This window comes from Oncorhynchus tshawytscha, linkage group LG07 (genome assembly GCF_018296145.1).
Source record: "Oncorhynchus tshawytscha isolate Ot180627B linkage group LG07, Otsh_v2.0, whole genome shotgun sequence".
NCBI classification, from domain to species: domain Eukaryota; kingdom Metazoa; phylum Chordata; class Actinopteri; order Salmoniformes; family Salmonidae; genus Oncorhynchus; species Oncorhynchus tshawytscha.
The window spans coordinates 53,376,358-53,389,722 of NC_056435.1; positions in this window are offsets into that span (position 1 = coordinate 53,376,358).

Consider the following 13,365-nt stretch of genomic DNA (forward strand, 5'->3'; position numbering starts at 1 on the left):
CAGTTAAGAGAGTCCTGTTGATAGTAATTCTGCGATCGGAGGTCATCCATCTTATTATCATCAATTGACTGTACATTGTCCAATAGAATGGAGGGAAGTAGTGTCTGGTTTTCCCTTCACCTTAGTCTCAACAGGACGACCAAGCTCTTGCACATTTTTCGCCAGCGTTTCCTCCTGGGTAGCCAGAAGATTGGATTGGAGGTACATAAATAGCCCAGGGTGGATGAGTCGAAGTAGAAACCGAAATTGACGTTATTAACTGCCGATCTGATGTTCAAAAGTTTTTTGTCAATCATAAGAAATGATAGGGGATACATTCATGCAAAACAAGTTTTGGGAGTCAGGCCCAGGAATGGTTGTTATGTCATAAAACCAGGGCCCGGTTGAACCTGCAAACTGTATTGTTGGGGGATTTGAAAGACCAGTCAGTCAGTTAGTCAATAGGAAATTTATTGTGTTCTTGGGTAAAATGTAGAGTTTTGGGGCAATTTCGGCATACATTTAGCAGATGTTTGATGTCCTCCAGTCAGGGGTGAGGGTGGGGATGTAATTATTGTATGTTTTGGGTTTAGTTACTGTATGTATGTTTTGGGTTTAGTTACTGTATGTATGTTTTGGGTTTAGTTACTGTATGATTGTTTTGTGTTTTGGTTTCAAGCTGTGAGCAGTGTGTGTGCTCGTCATGGTGGTTGCGGGTGTACTTACTTCCATGCCCTGCCGGTGTCTCGGGGTGGGTGGGGGCAAGCGCACCTACTGACCAGAGCACCCACAGATTGGAGTGGCCATTTATATTTTATTTGTAATGTATTGTTGTTATAAATGCCAAAAAGAATCACAAAATATCAGAAGTGCGTAGGCTAATGCACAGCCCAAGCCTCTTGCATATCACACTCCTCCTGAGCCAACAAACAACGGTGATGATGAATACAGGATAATGATAGAGATCTAATTACAGGAAGTAATGGATCCCTCATCATTTTTTCATCCTCAGAAAAATCTACTGTTCTCTGCCTACTCGGGTTTTCATATATGCAAATAACTAATGCCTAATTACAGTACGGCAGTTCGAAATTAATTCCATTATGCGTTGGTTGCCAAATGTGGCCCCAAAATAATTTCCACTCCTGCGTAGATAGATAGATACATTTTGGTCAGGGTTTTGTTAATAGCTGCATAATGGCCTAATAAGTGTTTAAAATGGAAGCCAGAGCATTGAAAACAATGCTAATGTATTTGTCTGCGGTATGCAGGGAGGGACTGGGGTAAAAAAAATGATTAGCCTTGGCAGAGCGGGGCTCACCCGCCGGGCACACAAACGACATCGTTAGTAGTGCGGGCACCATTCTGCTGCAGAATCATCGCTCACACACCCATACGGTCACCCAAGGGGTCTGTCTACAGGCCCTGGCATTAGAAAACACCAAGACAGCAGGAACACACTGCTCCAGAGACCTGACTGCATGTTGTCCAATCTCACTAATAATAACAAGCTGATTAATAACTGCAGACAGTCACATTGGCTGTATGTTGTGGTCCTCTGTAGCTTAGTTGGTAGAGCATGGCTCTTGCTGGATACTACATTCAATTCCAAGGACCACCTATATGTAAAGAAATTATTCCCACAACTATATTTAGGATAAAAGTGTCTGCTATATGGCTTACTGTATATTAAGTAGTCTCTAAACAAATGTTACAGCAATGAACACTGTGGAATGCTCAGAGACTCCATTCTGTCACCAATGGAGTTCAGTGTTACCCAGGAGGGCCAGAATTTGAACACAACATATTCATTCACTCACTCAAGAGCCCATCCATCCACTATGTTGAAGTGACTCTCATCAGAATATAAGTACAATAATCAAATCCGAATACCTCCAGCCAGCTAGGCTCTATGGTTGCTTCCCAAATGGCAACTTATTCCCCATTTAGTTCACTGCTTTTGACCAAGGCCCATTGAGCTCTTGTCAAAAGCAGGAAGCCCTGGGTCTCGACCCCGCCCTGTGCAATTGGGTTCTGGACTTTGACGGGCCGCCCCCAGGTGGTGAAGGTAGGAAACATCTCCACTTCACTGACCCTCAACACTGGGGCCCTCCAAGGGTGTGTGCTCAGCCCCCTCCTGTACTCCCTGTTCACCCATGACTGCGTGGCCACAATGCCACTTTAATAATATATATTATTTACATATCTTACATTACTCATCTCATATGTATATACTGCATTTTATACCATCTATTGCATCTTGCCTATGCCGCTCGGCCATCGCTCATCCATATATTTACATGTGTAACGGCCGTTGGTGGAAGAAGGTGAGGACCAAAGCGCAGCGTGGTACGTGTTCGTCATTTTAATTGTAAAGCTGAACACTATACAACAAGCAACAATAGAACAACCGAAACAGCTCCGTCAGGTGCAAAACACACTAAACAGAAATTAACTACCCACACCACACAGGTGGGAAAAGGCTACCTAAGTATGGTTCTCAATCCTAGGCAACGATAGACTGCTGCCTCTGATTGAGAACCACACCCGGCCAAACAACACAGAAATTCAGAACATAGAAAATGAACATAGAATGCCCACCCTAGTCACACCCTGGCCAAACCAAAATAGAGAATAAAAGCCTCTCTATGGCCAGGGCGTGACAATATGTACATATTCTCATTCGCCCCTTTAGATTTGTGTGTATTGGGTAGTTGTTCGGGAAATGTTAGATTACTTGTTTGATATTACTGTACTATCGGAACTAGAAGCACAAGCATTTCGCTACACTTTCATTAACATCTGCTAACCATGTGTATGTGACCAATACAATTTGATCTGATTTGAAAACAAGTTGTGCACTATATACCGATGTAAGATCTTAAACAGGAAAATAATCCTGCAGCAATAGGAAATGTGAATTATTGAGTGTATTATAATTAATATACATTTTTGTAGGTGTTCATACAATTTTAGGGCAAATAAAGCCTGAAAATGTGAAGTTGAAATTACTAACTTTCGAAGCTTTTTTTTCAGAGTATTTTTTGTACCCTTTTTTCTCCCCAATTTCGTGATATCCAATTGGTCGTTACATTTGGACTTGGGAGAGGCGAAGGTCCCCAGAATCCTTTTTATACCTTGAACACACTACAAGTTTTGCATTTCCTGCAGCAACAGGGTGATCAAATTAAGATCCTACATCTCTAGGGAATAGGGTTCCATCTGTGACTCAGTCTAGTTAGAGGTATAAAGTGGCTGCACTAGACCAGTGCAGGCAATACCACCACCCTAATACTAATAGCAGGCTAAAGTTAGTGAATGAACATTCAGCGTACTTTTGTTTCAACATCTCAACAGCATAATCACATTCTCTAATTGCCCACTGTGCTGCTGTGTGGAAGACCCTGAGCATAACCCAGTGGACTTCCTTCTGAGTCTTATTTAATGTGCCATTACCATTAATGAACTTAGATTGAGCGTTAGAGGGGACGGCTGCAGTGCTGCCTCCTGCACTGCACAGGGACTGCTCGAGGTCTTAGGGGATGGGAAGATCCCATAAATGTGCTTAGAGCAAGATAAGTGTGTAGTTTTCCATGCCCGTTCATTTAGTGAGATTGTGGGTGTATGTGTGTGTGTGTGTGTAGCCTTTGGGTGGGTGGGGGGGTCTTTTTACAACAACAAAAAACTCAAACTCTTGGCAATGATCCTGCAGGAGTTGGCTATTAGCTGAAAACAAGTGAGAAAAAAATGGACGGTCGGAAGTTGGACAAATAAGCCAATTAATTGAGGTAGACTGCAATGAATCTTGGTAAAAATAATGCCAGATAGACCATCTGTCCAAATACAGATTGTAGTCATTGGATGAATGCTCTTTTCTAGGAACTGGATAAAGTGGGTAAAGTTGGGCTTGGTTCAGTCAGTGTGAAAAAGGTGGAAGGGGAGAGCGAGTTCCACTGAGATGCTGCCTCTGTCTGTGTAGAGGGTTTGACACGCTCATCTGGCTGTTACGGGCTGAACTGTCACTGGATTCACTCCTGGCTCCATGTTGGCTAAGTGCAGCGTCTGTGGGACCTATTTAAAAATAGAAAAGAGGATCCACACACTTCACACTCAGACACACAATATATACTGAATAAAAACATTAGGAACATGCTCTTTCCTTGACATAAACTGACCAGGTGTAAGTTATGATCCCTTGTTGATGTCACTTGTTAAATCCACTTCAATCAGTGTAGATGAAGGGGAGGAGACAGGTTAAAGAAGGATTTTTAAGCCTTGAGACAATTGAGACATGGATTTCCTGTGTATATCAATAATGGTCCGCCACCCAAAGGACATCCAGCCAACTTCACACAACTGTGGGAAGCATCAATATGGGCCAGAATTCCTGTGGAACGCTTTCGACACCTTGTAGATCCCATGTCCCAACAAATTGAGGCTGTTCTGAAGTTAAAAGGGGGTGCAACTCAATATTAGGAAGTTGTTCCTGATGTTTTGTACACAGTGTAATTCACACAGAGAGGTTTTCTTAAGCTTTGATAATACATACACAGCTCACCTGAGGCAGGGGCCGACCTCTCCTTCCCTGCACTGTCGACCCATAGCTTCATGGCCCTGCCTTATCTGATTTGGCTATGTCTTTAAGTGGTCGCGGCTGCAGGCTCCCCGGCCTCCCTGTATAGTACACGACAAGGTTACATTCAAAAAACACATTACAATAACAACCTAACAGGCACATAATGGAACTTCAGAACCTAAGCAGATGACTGTGTTTCAATGGCTGGCAGAACAGTTTATCGAGTATTGAATATTATGCCACAGTGAAACCATCATTAACTCTCAATAAAGCTAATTCAGAAAACAAGCTCTATCCAATCAATCAATAGTGATTGGATAGACTGAATAAATCCAGCTATGAACAACTAACGCTAGGTATTTTAATAATATTCTTATACGCTCCATCACACTCCAAACTTATTGCATTACCAAGTCTAATATATTGGAATAGAGGTCAGTAAGTGTATAGTCAGTAGTCAGTGTGCGTGTCACGTTCTGACCTTAGTTCCTTTGTTTTGTCTTTTGTTTTAGTATGGTCAGGGCGTGAGTTGGGTGGGTTGTCTATGTTAGTTTGTCTATGATTTTCTATTTCTGTGTTTGGCCTGGTATGGTTCTCAATCAGAGGCAGCTGTCAATCGTTGTCCCTGATTGAGAACCATATTTAGGTAGCCTGTTTTCCATTGTGTTTTGTGGGTGGATATTTTCTGTTTAGTGTTGTGTTGCACCTTACAGGACTGTTCGTTGATTGTTTATTGTTTGGTTTTCAGTGTTAAAATACGAACACTTACCACGCCGCACCTTGGTCCTCCTCTCCTTCCCCAGACGACAAGCGTTACAGTGCGACTGAATTAACACCCCTTAAAGGAGCATGCTATCCAGAAAGAATTTTTAAATATTCAGATTATGCAGTCGAATTGACAAGCAAAACCATAACTATGATCTCTGTGAACGTTGGAGATTCAATGTGTCGATATCATTACACTACACTAATGATACAATGTTTACGGTTAGCTAGCTTGGTTGAAAAGGATAGTTGTTGAAAGTATTTTCAAAGATACACTGACTCAACTGCTCATACTGGTGCAGTAATCAGTCAAACTGGGCTGAATAAAGCAAGCTAGGCAAAACTGAGGAGGAAGACGTTTTTCAGATTCTGCCAATCCCCTCATCTTGCACATAATTGAAAAACTACAATTTCCAAATCAAATCTGTGAATATGGGTCATTGTAGGAAGCACTGTGGAATATATGGTTTAATTCTGTAGTAGTGACACAACTCAGTTCATGCATTAATCTCTGTTATAACAGACATCTCTCTGTTGTTTATGAAGCATGTGACAAATAAAATATGATTTTGAATTAGAGATTGGATTTGTTGATGCTTATGAAACCAGTCGGCACTACAGTGTGGAAGCCACACCGACTGTTACCTGCCAGCTCATAAACAGGGTCATTCTTCTGGTTAATGGGACCAGTTGTTTCCTGCTCTAGTCACTATTGTCCTGATGTTTCTCTGGAACAGCTTTTCTGTTGGTTCTTGCACCAGAGACTGACCCTTGTGACACAGAGAAACAGGGAGAGAGAGGGAGAGAGAGAGAGAAGTGAGAGAGAAAAGAGAGAATTGAGCGCGAGAGAGACAGCGAAGACAGAGAAGCGAGAGTGAGACAGACACAAAGAGAGAGGTATGAAAAGATACAAAAAAGAAAATCAAAGCCCTGAAGACAAAAATAGCAAAGCAACATCAAAGGAGGAAAATCATAGAGTGGGCCTCTTACCAGGCATCCTAGATGACACAACAGTGGCTGCCCAATGATGGGAGATATTATACAGGCAGATAATAATTCCGAAATAGTTCAGACGGCGTCAAAGACCCAAAGAACTTCCAGTGCCTCAATAAAATATATCACCATGAAACCACTGGAGAAAATAAAAACAAACCAGGAATACCAAACCTAAAATACTATTCACAAAGGCCTCTTTCAGTTGAGTAAGTTTGTTCTTTACTCAACTGGAAAAGAAAGTAATATCCAAAAAGTGGATATTATCTATGTTCGGAGAATGGGCGAGCGCTACAGTAAAATAACAACAGCTATTCCCAACACCTATAGTCACACTATTGATCAATGCAAATAGTCACATCATATGATACATATCTTCATGTGGTTATTCAAAGAGAAGGTGGCCACACACTCTAGAACTCCCATGTAATACATGTAGAATTGAAGTCGGAAGTTAACATACACTTATGTTGGAGTCATTAAAATTTGTTTTCCAACCACTCCACAAATTTCTTGTTATTAACAAACTATAGTTTTGGCAAGTCGGTTAGGACATCTACTTTGTGCATGACACAAGCAATTTTCCAACAATTGTTTACAGACAGATTATTTCACTTATAATTCACTGTATCACAATTCCAGTGGGTCAGAAGTTTACATACACTAAGCTGACTGTGCTTTTAAACAGCTTGGAAAATGACTGTGCCTTTAAAAACTTCTTATGGATGAAATCCCGTTGCTGGTGATCAAGATTGAGTTGGAGGAGTGCATGGCCATGCAGTCATGGGTGAACAGGGAGTACAAGAGGGGGCTGAGCAGTGTTGAGGATCAGCGAAGTGGGGGTGGCCAGTCAGCAAGTCCAGGATCCAAATGCACAGGGCAGCGTTGAGACCCAGGGCCTCAAACTTAATGATGAGCTTGGAGTGTACTATGGTGTTGAATGCTGAGCTGTAGTAAATGAACAGCGTTCTTACATACGTAGGTATTCCTCTTGTCCAGATGGGATAATGCAGTGTGCAGTGTGATGGCGATTGCATCGTCTGTGGATCTATTGGGGCGGTATGCATATTGAAGTTGGTCTAGGGTGGCAGGTAAGGTGTAGGTGATATGATCCTGGACTAGCCTCTCAAAGCACTTCATGATGAGTACTATGGGGCGATAGTCATTTAGATCAGTTTACCTTTGCCTTCTTGGGTACAGGAACAATGGTGGCCATCTTGAAGCATGTGGGGATAGCAGACTGGGATATGGAGAGATTGAATATGCCCTTAAACACACCAGCCAGCTGTTCTGCGCATGCTCTGAGGACCCGGCTAGGGATGCCGTCTGGGCCGGCAGCCTTGCGAGGGTTAAAAAGGAGAGGGAGAGGCCGCAGTTGCGGGCCATGTCGGTGGCACTGTATTACCCTCAAAGTAGGCAAAGAAGGTGTTTAGTTTGTCTGGAAGCGAGACGTCAGTGTTCGTGACGTGGCTGGTTTTTCCTTTTTGTAGTCCGTGATTGCCTGTAGACCCTGCCACATACGTCTCGTGTCTGAGCCGTTGAATTGCGACTCCACTTTGGCCCTATACCAACATTTCGCTTGATTTCCTTGCGGAGGGAATAACTACACCGTTTTTATTCGGCCATATTCCCAGTTATCTTTCCATGGTTAAATGTGGTGGTTCACACTTTCAGTTTTGCGCAACTGCCGCCATCTATCCACATCTCCAATGCACTTCCTTATAAACTGACTCACCGAATCAGCGTACAAATCAATATTATTCTCTGAGGCGATGTCCCAGTCCGCGTGATCAAAAGAATCTTGAAGCGTGGATTCCGATTGGTCAGTCCAGAGGTTGAAAACTTCTTGTCACAGGTACATCCTGTTTGAATTCATGCCTATAGACAGGAGAAGTAATATGGAGTCGTGGTCAGATTTGGCAAAAGGAGGGAGGGGGAGAGACTTGTATGCATCGCGGAAGTTAGAGTAACAGTGATCCAGTATTGTGCTACAGTCAATACGTTGATAGAATTTAGGTAGCCTTGTTCTCAAATTTGCTTTGTTAACTTCTTACGGCTGAAATCGCGTTAACGGGATCGATTTGACAACAGCCAGTGAAAGTGCAGGGCGCCAAATTCAAACAACAGAAATCTCATAATTAAAATTGCTCAAATATAAAAGTGTTATACACCATTTTAAAGATAAACTTGTTGTTAATACCAACACAGTGTCCGATTTCAAACAGGCTTTACGATGAAAGCATACCATGCGATTATGTTAGGTCAGTGCATAGTCACGGAAAAACACAGCCATTTTCCCAGCCAAAGAGAGGAGTCACAAAGCAGAAATAGAGATAAAATGAATCACTAACCTTTGATAATCTTCATCAGATGGCACTCATAGGACTTCATGTTACACAATACATGTATGTTTTGTTCGATAAAGTTCATATTTATATTCAACAATCTCAGTTTACATTGGCGTGTTATGTTCAGTAATGTTTTGCTTCCAAAACATCCGCTGATTTTGCAGAGAGCCACATCAATTTACAGAAATACTCATCATAAATGTTGATGAAAATACAAGTGTTATGCATGGAATTAAATATATACTTCTCCTTAATGCAACCACTGTGTCAGATTTCAAAAAAAGCTTTATAGCGAAAGCACACCATGGAATAACCTGAGTACAGCGCTCAGACACCAAAACAAGCCATACAGATACCCGCCATGTTCTGGAGTCAACAGAAGTCAGAAATAGCATTATAAATATTCACTTACCATTTATGATCTTCATCGGAATGCACTCCCAATAAATGTTTGTTTTGCTAAATAAAGTCCATAATTTATGTCCAAATACCTCCTTTTTGTTCGCGCGTTTAGTTCACAAAATCCAAATTCACTAGGCGCAGGCACTTAGTCCAGACGAAAAGTCAAAACAGTTCCATTACAGTTCGTAGAAACATGTCAAACGATGTATAGAATCAATCTTTAGGATGTTTTTATCTTAAATCTTCAATAATATTCCAAATATTCCATTCCTTTGTCTTTAGAAATGAAAAGGAACGCAGCTCGCTCTCACGGCCACGCAGCCGTCATAGCGCTCAGGAAGGAGACGAGTTCTGCCTCCTAGAGATGAACGTACTTTGGTGCAAAAAGTGAAAATCAATCCCAGAACAACAGCAAAGGATCTTGTGAAGATGCTGGAGGAATCAGGTACACAAGTATTTTTATCCACAGTAAAAACGAGTCCTATATTGGCATAACCTGAAAGGCCGCTCAGCAAGGAAGAAGCCACTGCTCCAAAACCGTCATAAAAATATCACAAATATCGTACATTTTGGAGAAATGTCCTCTGGTCTGATGAAACAAAAATAGAACTGTCTGGCCATAATGACCATCGTTATGTTTGGAGGAAAAATGGGGAGGGTTGTAAGCCGAAGAACACCATCCCAACCGTGAAGCACAAGGGTGGCAGCATCATGTTGTGGGGGTGCTTTGCTGCAGGAAAGACTGGTGCACTTCACAAAATAGATGGAATCATTAGAGAGGAAAAGTATGTGGATATATTGAAGCAACATCTCATGAAGTTAAAGCTTGGTCGCAAATGGGTCTTGCAAATGGACAATGACCCCAAGCATACTTCCAAAGTTGTGGCAAAATGGCTTAAGGGCAACAAAGTCAAGATATTGGAGTGGCCATCACAAAGCCCTGACAAAGATTTGTGGGCAGAACTGAAAAAGCATGTGTGAGCAAGGAAGCCTACATACCTAACTCAGGTTCACCAGCTCTGCCAGGAGGGATGGGCCAACATTCACCCAATTTATGGTGGGAAGCTTGTGGAAGGCTACCTGAAACGTTTGACCCAAGTTAAACAATTTAATAAAGGCAATGCTACCAAATACGAATTGAGTGTATGTAAACTTCTGATCCACTGGGAATGTGATGAAAGATGTCAAAGCTGAAATAAATCATTCTCTCTACTGTTATTCTGTCATTTCAAATCAAATCAAATGTATTTATATAGCCCTTTGTACATCAGCTGATATCTCAAAGTGCTGTACAGAAACCCAGCCCAAAGCCCCAAACAGCAAGCAATGCAGGTGTAGAAGCACGGTGGCTAGGAAAAACTCCCTAGAAAGGCCAAAACCTAGGAAGAAACCTAGAGAGGAACCAGGCTATGTGGGGTGGCCAGTCCTCTTCTGGCTGTGCCGGGTGGAGATTATAACAGAACATGGCCAAGATGTTCAAATGTTCATAAATGACCAGCATGGTCGTATAATAATAAGGCAGAACAGTTGAAACTGGAGCAGCAGCACGGCCAGGTGGACTGGGGACAGCAAGGAGTCATCATGTCAGGTAGTCCTGAGGCATGGTCCTAGGGCTCAGGACCTCCGAGAGAGAGAAAGAAAGAGAGAAAGAGAGAATTAGAGAGAGCACACTTAAATTCACACAGGACACCGAATAGGACATGAGAAGTACTCCAGATATAACAAACTGACACTAGCCCCCCGACACATAAACTACTGCAGCCTAAATACTGGAGGCTGAGACAGGAGGGTCAGGAGACACTGTGGCCCCATCCGAGGACACCCCTGGACAGGGCCAAACAGGAAGGATATAACCCCACCCACTTTGCCAAAGCACAGCCCCCACACCACTAGAGGGATATCTTCAACCACCAACTTACCATCCTGAGACAAGGCTGAGTATAGCCCACAAAGATCTCCGCCACGGCGTGGTGATCTAACTGACCTAAGACAGGGAATTTTTACTAGGATTAAATGTCAGGAATTGTGAAAACTGAGTTTAAATGTATTTGGCTAAGGTGTATGTAAACTTCCCACTTCAACTGTATGTGTTGGATTTCTAAATCCAAATCTAAATATAAATATATGAAATAGTAGTGGTGTGTGGGTAAAATCACCGGGGAAGAAAACATATTTGTCACGGTCGTCCTCCTCTTCATCTGAAGAGGAGAGGCGAGAAGGATCGGAGGACCAAAATACGGCGTGATATGTGTTCATGTTGAATGTTTAATGAAAGAAAGAACTGAACACTGAAACACTATACAAAAACAGTAAACAAAATAACAACCGTGAAGCTAATGCGAGCTGCGCTGAAACAAGCCATCAACATAGACAATCACCCACAAACAAACAGTGCAACCCAGGCTACCTAAGTATGATTCTCAATCAGAGACAACTAATGACACCTGCCTCTGATTGAGAACCATACTAGGCCGAAACATAGAAATCCCAAATCATAGAAAATCAAACATAGACTGGACACCCAACTCACACCCTGACCATACTAAATAAATACAAAACAAAGGAAATAAAGGTCAGAACGTGACAATATTACAACCTATGTGTTGTGATAATTGCGTTGCTTTCTCTATAACCTGTTAGTTCTTAAGCCTTACACCATAATATATAGGCCTAAGGCCGAGACAATAAGAAGACACAGTGGAAGAATAAATTCAACCACACATTTGTTTCAATACAAAACTGGAGAGCAACATCTGTCCTTTGATGTCCACAAACAGTTACATGACCTACATTATGGTCAAACACGTTCATGTTTCCAATATTTTCGGACTAATAAAAAACGATTGATTTAGAACAACGGAGAGTTAAGTCTCAAAGAATCTATGAGCTGCCTCCACCATTTCAACTTCAACATTTCAACATCTAATTCCCTATGCTTAGTATAATACAGCGACAACTAAAAGATACCAAAAATTATTTAATCCAATTAACGTAAGCTAAAAATCATGTGGCTGTCCATTCCATGGCTACTGATTTCTGTGTGTGTGTGTGTTTGTGTGTGCGTGCAAGCAGAAAAAACATGTTGACTCATCCAACTTGTGGATAAACTCCAAAGCCATCCCTTCTCTTTCATGTTGCCTAAACAGTCTATGACTCTGTCATATAGTGCGCACTTTTAGTTTTTGTTGTCCTAGGCTACCTGGTTAAAATACTTGCTTGATATCCTAACTTCCTTTCATTGGAAATGATACGCCAGGCCAGCTAGTTAATTCTTGTGACTCCCAAACCCGCATGCGTAATCATCGCCTGAAACTAATTAGCATAACGCAACGGACATAAATATCCCTAGAAAATATTCCTATTCATGAAAATAACAAATGAAATATATTGAGACACAGCTTAGCCTTTTGTTAATCACCCTGTCATCTCAGATTTTCAAAATATGCTTTACAGCCAAAGCTAGACAAGCATTTGTGTAAGTTTATCGATAGCCTAGCATAGCATTATGCCTTGCTAGCAGCAGGCAACCTTGTCACGGAAATCAGAAAAGCAATCAAATTAAATCGTTTACCTTTGATGAACTTCGGATGTTTTCACTCACGAGACTCCCAGGTAGATAGCCAAAGTTAATTTTTTCCCAAAATATTATTTTTGTAGGCGAAATAGCTCCGTTTGTTCTTCACGTTTGGCTGAGAAATCGCCCGGAAATTGCAGTCACGAAAGGCGAAAAATATTCCAAATTAGCTCCATAATATCGACAGAAACATAGCAAATGTTGTTTATAATCAATCCTCAAGGTGTTTTTCTAATATCTATTCGATAATATATCCGTTGGGACAATTCGTTTTTCAGTAGGACCGATTGGAGTAATGGCTACCTCTGTATTTTACGCGAGAATCTCTCTCGGAGCCAGCATGTGACCACTTACGCTATTTACGGCTATTCTTCAATAGAAGTGCGTAAAACTACGTCACAATGCTGTAGACACCTTGGGGAATACGTTGAAACTGTAAGCTCGTTGATGGCACATTCACAGCTGAATATGGACTCATTGGAACGCAGCGCTTTCAAAACCTGGGGCACTTCCGGATTGGATTTTTCTCAGGCTTTCGCCTGCAACATCAATTCTGTTATACTCACAGACAATATCTTTACAGTTTTGGAAACGTTAGAGTGTTTTCTATCCAAAGCTGTCAATTATATGCACATTCTAGCATCTTGTCCTGACAAAATATCCCGTTTAAAACGGAAAAGTTTTTTTCCCCAAAAATGAAAATACTGCCCCTAGAGTCGCAACAGGTT